Source organism: Sceloporus undulatus, chromosome 5, assembly GCF_019175285.1.
Source record: "Sceloporus undulatus isolate JIND9_A2432 ecotype Alabama chromosome 5, SceUnd_v1.1, whole genome shotgun sequence".
NCBI lineage: Eukaryota > Metazoa > Chordata > Lepidosauria > Squamata > Phrynosomatidae > Sceloporus > Sceloporus undulatus.
Genome location: NC_056526.1, coordinates 88,581,743 through 88,590,140, shown reverse-complemented (window position 1 = coordinate 88,590,140; position 8,398 = coordinate 88,581,743).

Below are 8,398 nucleotides of genomic sequence, written 5' to 3'. Positions count from 1 at the left end.
GCTGGGGAAAAACAGAGTATACCAACACAAGAAGAATGGTTACTAAAAATAAGTGGCTTCATGAAAATGGATAAACTAACAAGATTATTAAGGAAATAAACAAATAAGAATGTAGGAAAACGCTTGGGAATTGTTAGAACAATATGTGAAGCTGAAATCCTCAGGGATAGCTAACAAAAAAAGGTAAAATAATAACTTTTATTATTATTATTTCTACCCTGCCTCTCCAACAAGATCGAGGCGGCTTACATCAATAAAATCTATACAATACAAAAGAATAAAATCCCACAATCTTCCTTCCTCCTTAACCCCAAATCAACAACAATAAGTACAACATAACAACTATAATAAAATACAATTAAGATCATTAAAATGATTACTAAGACAAAAATAGGGCAGTCAATAGGATGATCCATGTCAGTGGGGCAACTGGGTCAATTATTCTGGGAAGGCTTGTTGGAAGAGATCCGTCTTGACAGCCTTTTTAAAGCTGTCAAGGTTGGTAATATGGGATCTCCTCCGGCAGGCCAGTCCATAAAAGAAAAAGTAGATAGTACAATGTATTAAATATCAAGTTCAATTGTGTAAAAACAGACAAACTAAGAAGTAAAGATCAATACAGAAAGAACTGATACTGGGAAGGGAGGAAATCTTAATTTTAATAGATATTTGTTATTGTTATTTGCTTTTAAGGTTATGTCCTTTGTCGGGGTGTATGTATGTATTTGTTTTTGTTGTTATAGTTGTTTCATGTCAAAAAGAAATAAAGAACATTCACACACTCACACCTAAGTTTAGAAAAAAGGATTAACATAAGACGAAGTACATTCAAGAAAAGCTATGGAGAGCTCTTTCTCCTCTTTCCACAAGGCAGTACAAGCTGAGTTGTGCCCTGTCATCTAAGTTGTACTTGTCCTCTTTATGCCCTTAGAAGTGCCAGAAAGATACATCCCAACTCTTCTTTATAGCTTTTTCTTTAAATTCTCCCCAGGACAGAAAGCTGCTCACATTTTTATATAGCTATTATTGGGCAGCTCAGGAATTCCCAGCTAAACAATAGCTTAAGCCATTGTGATCTGGTTTCATACTTCCTGAATGACTGCATCTGTAATTCATAACTTTTTAAAAAAGTTTTCTTACATCATCTTTGTCTGCTAATACTTATGGAACACACTCATTTCTTTTTCAGGAATCATTAATCACAAAGGCAGTTTAAACCAAAGATAAGGTTCTTGTATTCCCATGCTTTAAATTCCACCAGCAATATCACACCAATGATGATTGAGAAAAAGTCTCCATGGGAATGAATCACTGCTTATTTTCAATATACTGTGGGTCTGCTTGTGTCATACAAAAGGAGCGTATGATGAGAACATTTCATGCTTGGTGCAACAGGGTTTAATGATGCTGTAACCTGAAGAATGTAAGAGAAAAACAGGAAAAGTCGGTTGAAAATTAACCATCACCTTCAGCAGTTCTGTGAAAATCACTGGAATTTTGCAGTTTAAGCCTTAAACCACTCACATATCACAAGAACTAATTGATGTGTTGAATACCAACCTGCAGGATATGAATGAAGGAATCTTTTGCAGATGTGTCCTTACACTTATAATTGAATGATTGAAACAATACAGTACATGTTTTGCTGAAAATAGTGGTGGATGGAGCGAGGACTAATCAGATCTGCATCTACGTATTAGAGCAAGCAGAAGGTGAGGGCAGGACTTGCAATAGTATACATCTTAGGCTGAAGGCTCTGCATGTTCTCAGTAGGAAGCTCTGGCAGCTGACCTTATCTGTAGGATTTGAGGGTCAGGAGGGTATGTCGATTGCTTACTGTGTATTCAGTGACAGTGCCTTGTAATCATGGTAATTCACAGAAGGTCCAGGTGAAAGTCTGACTCTTCAATTTTCAGCCGTCTGCGTTCTCACAACATTTCTTCCATCTTTTTTCTTACCAGAAAATCTAGGGAAACAGCTAGAATGGCTGTACAAGGCCTTTAAATTGTGCATGGTAGCACCCCAGGATTCTCCTGCTTTGCCAACGCCTTCACACCAGTATTGCCAACATGCTCAAAGCTCGTATATACAGTACTACTGTTTTGGGGTACAACTCCCAGAATCCCGCAAACAGTATTGTCAGTGCTGATTAAATGGCCTCAGATCTTTTAAGACACCACATTTTAGGAAAGACATGGGTAAATGTCAGGGTGCACAATGGAGGGTGACCAGATTGGTGAACACATTTATAGCACTATGATTCCTCTTTAACTGCCACAAGTATATCCTGTATCCCGGGCTATGTAGTCTTGTGAGGCACTAGCGGCCTCTGGATGAGAATTCTAAACAATCCTCCTACACTGAAAATCCCAGTTTTCTATAAGATGTTACCATGGCTGTTAGGGTAGAATCATAGTGCTATCACCATGTAGTGTGAAAAGGCCCCAGTTAGAACAGTTGAAAAAGCTGGGTAAGTGCTGTAGATACAAAGTCCCTGCTTTTGAGCCTAGTTTTGACTTGATGACCTTGATGGCCCCTTCCGAATCTAAAAATGTTATGGTCTTCATCTTAATTTCATGTGGCTGCAATATCTATGTTACGTGTATCATTTACATAAGATACAGGATAGAACTGGTCTGGTCCCTTCATTACTGTACCCAAAATTAATCCAGTACCAAGAGATGTGAAATTATGCCATCTCTTTTTTTCTGTATAAAGCTACAAATTAGGGCTAAGTATGGTGGAAAAAAAACCATGGTTATTGCAAGGGTATGATTATGTGATACTCTCATGTCTTTCCCGTTTTCTTCTGTTCCTACTTCAGAAAGGCATGGGTGTACCTACCATATGGCCATACTTCATAGCCATATTTTCTCGATTTGCTATTGGAGACCTGTACATTTCCAGCTTTCATAGTAGTTGTTTTTGTGGTTTTAAAAAGACAATCTATGCAGAATACTTGACATGTCACATACCAAGGGTTAGCTCAATTATTCTAGCATGACCTTGCAGAGGTATATGATATGCATATTCAGATATGGAAAGCTATGCAAAACAATGGGGTGCATACATAGGATATTATCCCACCAGGCTCATAAAGTGCCACAATCCCATAAGTGTAGCAAATGGAAAAATACTGGGCTGAGGACAATCACTATGACACAACTCTTCAAAAGTGCAATGGTGCTGCTTCTGTTCTGGCCTCTGCATTCTTCAGGCCAGCAGCCATAGCCCTACCTGTCTACCCTAACCCTTTCACAGCATGCCTTTCAGTCTGTATTTATTTTTATTTTTAATTATTTTTAGCATAATTTCAAGGCAATCCATTAGGTTAAAAAAAATAAAGGAAAGGAAAAACATTCAAAAAAGGAAAAAAAAATCAGTTTACTTGGTAATAGTGAGAGGGAGGAGAAGAGGAGCACAATGAATTTCACCCACTGGCACCACGTGACTGTCTGCATATTGGAACTGCTTCAGGAGGAACTCATTTTGTTGTTGTGTGCCTTCAAGTTGTTTCCATTAAGATGACACTATCATAGGTTTTTCTTGGCAAGATTTGTTTAGGGGAGATTTACACTGTTAAAAAAAAAAGCAGCCCAATTGAGGGGTATTGATGAGTTTTGCCTGGCAATGAAAAGGAGCCCTCCAGCTGCAGATGAACTACAGACCAGCTACTGGGTAGACAAAGCATCATGTGTTAAAGTATAGCCACAGTTGCTGCTATCCTGCTATAACTCCACATTTCAAGCCTGGTGTGATCAAGTCATTAGTCAGCATATCACAGCTCTGCTTGTCAATGGTACATTCAGCTCTTTTGCATGGAGTGCTTCTTAAGGCCTGTCAAAAGATTATGGATAAGCCTTCAGCATTCAGGTTATGTGTCTGGATGAGAGCTAAAATGGCCCAAGCTAAGAAGTCTATATTATAGGCAGAGATGACTCATCCTTATCCCTTCCACATGATAGACCTGGAGGGTCAGGTGGTCAAGTCAGGCCTTTGTTTAAGTAGGTCACAAAAGGGGAGACTGGCACTTTTCACAAGGCTTAGTAGCATTGCCACGTTGGAGGGTACTTTAAGGAAGAGGACTTTATAATTGTTGCCCTCTGCTTTGAATCATAGAATCACAGACTCATAGAGTTGGAAGAGACTACAAGGGCCATAAACTTAAAAACTTGCTCACTGGCTCTTCATGTACACAGCAAAACAGTCAGGAGCTGGTCCTTCCAAAATTAGTCATAATAATAATAATAATAATAATAATAATAATTTGTTTTATTTATATACCGCTATTCCAAAGATCATAGCGGTGAACAGCAAGTAAGCTAATTAGCAAGTAACATTAGCTCATGACAACATCCCACTGAAAGAATTGGACTTTTAAGGTTGTTGTTGTTGTTCTTGTGTACCTTCAAATCACTGAAGGTAACCCCATATGGCAATCCCAAGGCAAACCTATCATAAGTTGTCTTGGCACATTTCTTCAGAGAAAGTATGCCATTTTCATCCTGTCAGGCTGAGGGAGTGTCACAGAGTGGGTTTCCATGGTTGGGTTTGGATTCGATCCCTGGTCTTCTAGTGTCCTAGTCCAGTACTCAAACCATTACATCATGTTGGCCCTTTCTTTAAAGTAATCACCATTAAACTGCCCCTTTGGATTCAAGGTGTATTATATCGTAAACAAGAACATGAAGGAGATCAAGAAGGCTCCGTTTGGAAGCCCTAGTGCCTGTAGGCAAAATTGGACTATTGAGAAAAGAACCTGCATAATCCTTTCACATTGGAATGTGATAGTGAGTGACACACTGGGGAATTGTCAGAAGGTTGGAAATCAAAGGGCATTTCCTTCTGAAGATGGCACCTCTTTGTATGTCTGTCATTTCCACACATCTCTGGTCATGCTTCCTTCTGGAATATTCACTCAGACTCCTGAGACAGCGCCACAGAATACATGTTACTCTATAAATAGGCATGTTTGGACATTTTTGATTCAGTCTAGTTTAGGATCAAGCAGGCACTCTGCCAGAGTTTAACTTGACTCCTCAGGATTGCTGGCTGACCTCACTTTTCTAGGCAGTGGTCTGAGCCACCCCCAAGTCAGAGCCTTCTTCCATTCAGAACTTCACTTCTGGTTTCTGTATAGTATTCTCCTCTGCAACCCACGAGTCATTATCCGCTACCACCTTTTGCATTTTTGTTGTTGTTGTGTGTGTATGTCTTACATGAATGTTGAATTCCTGTAAATTACTAAACTTAACCAATTTGGAATCTGCTGTCTAGAGTTCTTGGTTTGGAACCATTATGCACAGGTTAAAGCCTGACTTTTAAACATTACAAAAGGCCCTCTCACAGCTTCCTACTGACTTAATGTATTCCCCCTTTGAATACAATTGTCAGTGCCCTCCTGGCTCAGAAAACAGCCTTTTATTATTGGGTCAAGATAATTTTTCAGTTGGTTTCCCATTTAGTTTATGAAGAAATGGCCCCATATTCATGGGGTGAAAAAAGTCTGTCAAATCTAGTTTGGGATTTGCAAACTACTGGTTTGCAAAAGCCTATAGTGGTGCTAAACTGGAAATTGTAAGGTGCTTAGCTGATATTGATTTCCAGGAAAATGCAGCACTAGTGGATGATTGCCTTTTCATTACTAGAATTTCACCATTAACCCGGGAAGATTGTCCCCTTGGCCTTAAGACCCTTTTAGCTCTGTGCAATTTAAATACTTTGCACCTAACAGAAGTTAAGGAATGGCACACCGAACTCCAATAGACAGTGCCCATATGGCTGTAGAAAGACAGAAGATTTGTATCACTTTTTTCCTGGAATATTCTTCGTATTTGGACTTGAGAGCCCAGTACCTTGACTTGACTGGTCAGTTGCAATCTGCTTCTAAGCAAATGTGTATTGCATTCTGAGCAAGTGTGTACTGCATCCCAGGGGGAGCTGGTGGTGTCATTCTCTCACGAAGCTTCCCAGTGTGCCATGTATTGCATCTCTAATACTGAAAATCTAATGTGAATGAGAGGTTTATTTCACCAACATTTCAATTCAGAATATAAAAGTTAAACAAAGTGATGTCACTCAGGTTGGCTTCATCCAGTGCGGTAACTCATGGTGTTGACCTCTTCTCATACCACATCATTCAGAATCCTTGGGAATGTTTTTATACTAATGTTACTCATAAATCATGGAAGGAGAAGGCAGAAAGCCCTGGTGATGCAGTGGTATTTACTACAGCCACAACGTTGTGAATTCGATCTCAGGGCTCCAAGGTTGATTCAGTCTTCCATCCTTTCATAGATCAGGAAAATGAGGATCCAGTTTATTGTGGGCCATTGGTTTACAGACTGTAAACTGCTTAAAAGGTGTTGAGTTCATTATGAAGTGGTATAGAAATGTAAATGCTATTACTGTTTCTATTGCTCCAAATCATATATCACTGGAATGGCCATTGTTGTGGCATAAACAATTAACAAAATTAAAATGATACCTTAAAATGACAATGTCATACACACAGCCTAAACGTATTTACTTGTAAATAGTTCCATGTGGTTAAAGTAGAAATTTGGTAAGAAGAGATGATTTTAAAGAAACGTCTAAAAGAATAAATTAAAATAAAGTAACCCTGGGATCTCTCCTTTCTCTCCCCACTCCCCCCATTTCTTCAGACTTTTAAATGGACAAAACCAGAGGAGCAGTGGTGTCACCCCACTTAAGGGGTCCCCTGCTGCAGTCCAGATCCCCCAGACTCCCCTAGTGAGGATACTGCAGAAACTACAAGACAGACACAATCAAGAATTCTAATATATAAGCCCATATACCTACCTAGCCATGTTATCTCAGAATCCATGCAACAGCAGGTAATAGCAGTGTGCTTAACATCAGAGAAAAGGCAAAGGAGACAAGAAAAGTTTTTAGTATACATTTATTTTCTTTATTAGCTCTTATTTTTATGTTGGATTTAGTCTTTTTATTACTTTATCATGATTTTTAATGGATTGAGATGTGCCAATTACCCCTATCAGTACTCCTGCTCAGTGCCCAGGGAAGGCAAAAACCCTCCAGGATCTCAGGCCAATCTGCCCTGGAGAAAAATTCCTTCCCGACCCCAAAGTGGCAGCAGCATTACCTGGGCAGCTGAGCAAGAGTCATGCGCAAGCGCCCCACGCATTCCCTACCCCTCCTTCCATTTCTCCCATTGTAGTACTGTTGCGCAAAGGCAAGGCCTGCAGCCTCTGTTGCTCTCTTCCACAGAAAGAAACAACCTAAATGGACATAGAAGTCCTTATCATAAAGCTTTGATTGCTGAAGCTATTTCTTCTTCCTCAAAAGGACTAACGATTTCCTGAACAAGCTTCAGCATGAATCCTTGAAGGTCCGGATAATTTCTTCATAACCAACTGTTAGTAAGGTTCCTTCTTATCTTGACTTTTGGGATGTTTCTTCACCTGTTAAGGCTGATTCTGCTTTCCTTCTTGGCTTTATTTCTGGGGGTTTATCTTCTGCATTCATCACTATCTGACATTTTTACTCCATTTCTCAGATTGCAAAGAGTTTCAGATTAACTGTAAAACAACATGCAGGCTTCTTTCTTTGAAAAAAGATATACCATTGGGTTTAGGGTGTTCAAGGTACTTCCCTCCTTGTTTAACACTTATCTAAATAAACATTTAGTAAGTGGACTAAGAAATTGAAGTGGCTAACAACCTATCAAGTGACTCCTGCTCAGTGCCCAGGGGAAGGCGAAAACCTCCAGGATCTCAGGCCAATCTGCCCTGGAGGAAATTCCTTCCCGACCCCAAAAGGGGCAGCAGCATTAGCCTGGGCATGCCATGAACAAGAGCCATGCGCAAGCGCACCACCCATGCTCCCCCTCCCCCCCAGTTCTTGTGCTGTGCTCCTTGCTGGCTCCTCCAAGAAAACACTTGAGCAAGACATGGAAGTGGGGATGTAATGCCTTCTTTCTGCAGCTCTGGACTGAACTGATGCTTTCAGAGACTCTGAATATTACTCCGGAGAGTTCATTGGATTTCATTTTAATATTAGCATCTTCCAGCTCTTCTTCCCACTGAGGCAGGGTAAACCATCCTCAGAAAAATTCTTCAGGAACTTGATACTTCTGCAGTGATTAATACTTGACATTCATATACATCTTCAAATTGGTATGCATTGACATTAAGCTTCATAGAACCTAAATATACTATTCCTGAAAGAAGGAAAGGAAGCAATAAGAACTGAGCTGATTCCAGAAGAACGGTCAATATAGTTTACAGCTAAAATGCACTGTAATGCATGACTTACTTGAGCAGAGAATTCACTAAATGAACTGCAGTGATAGCTTACTTCTTTCTCCTTTCATATAGAGTAATGCTATATAGTACTGTGCAGTTGAATGTACAAT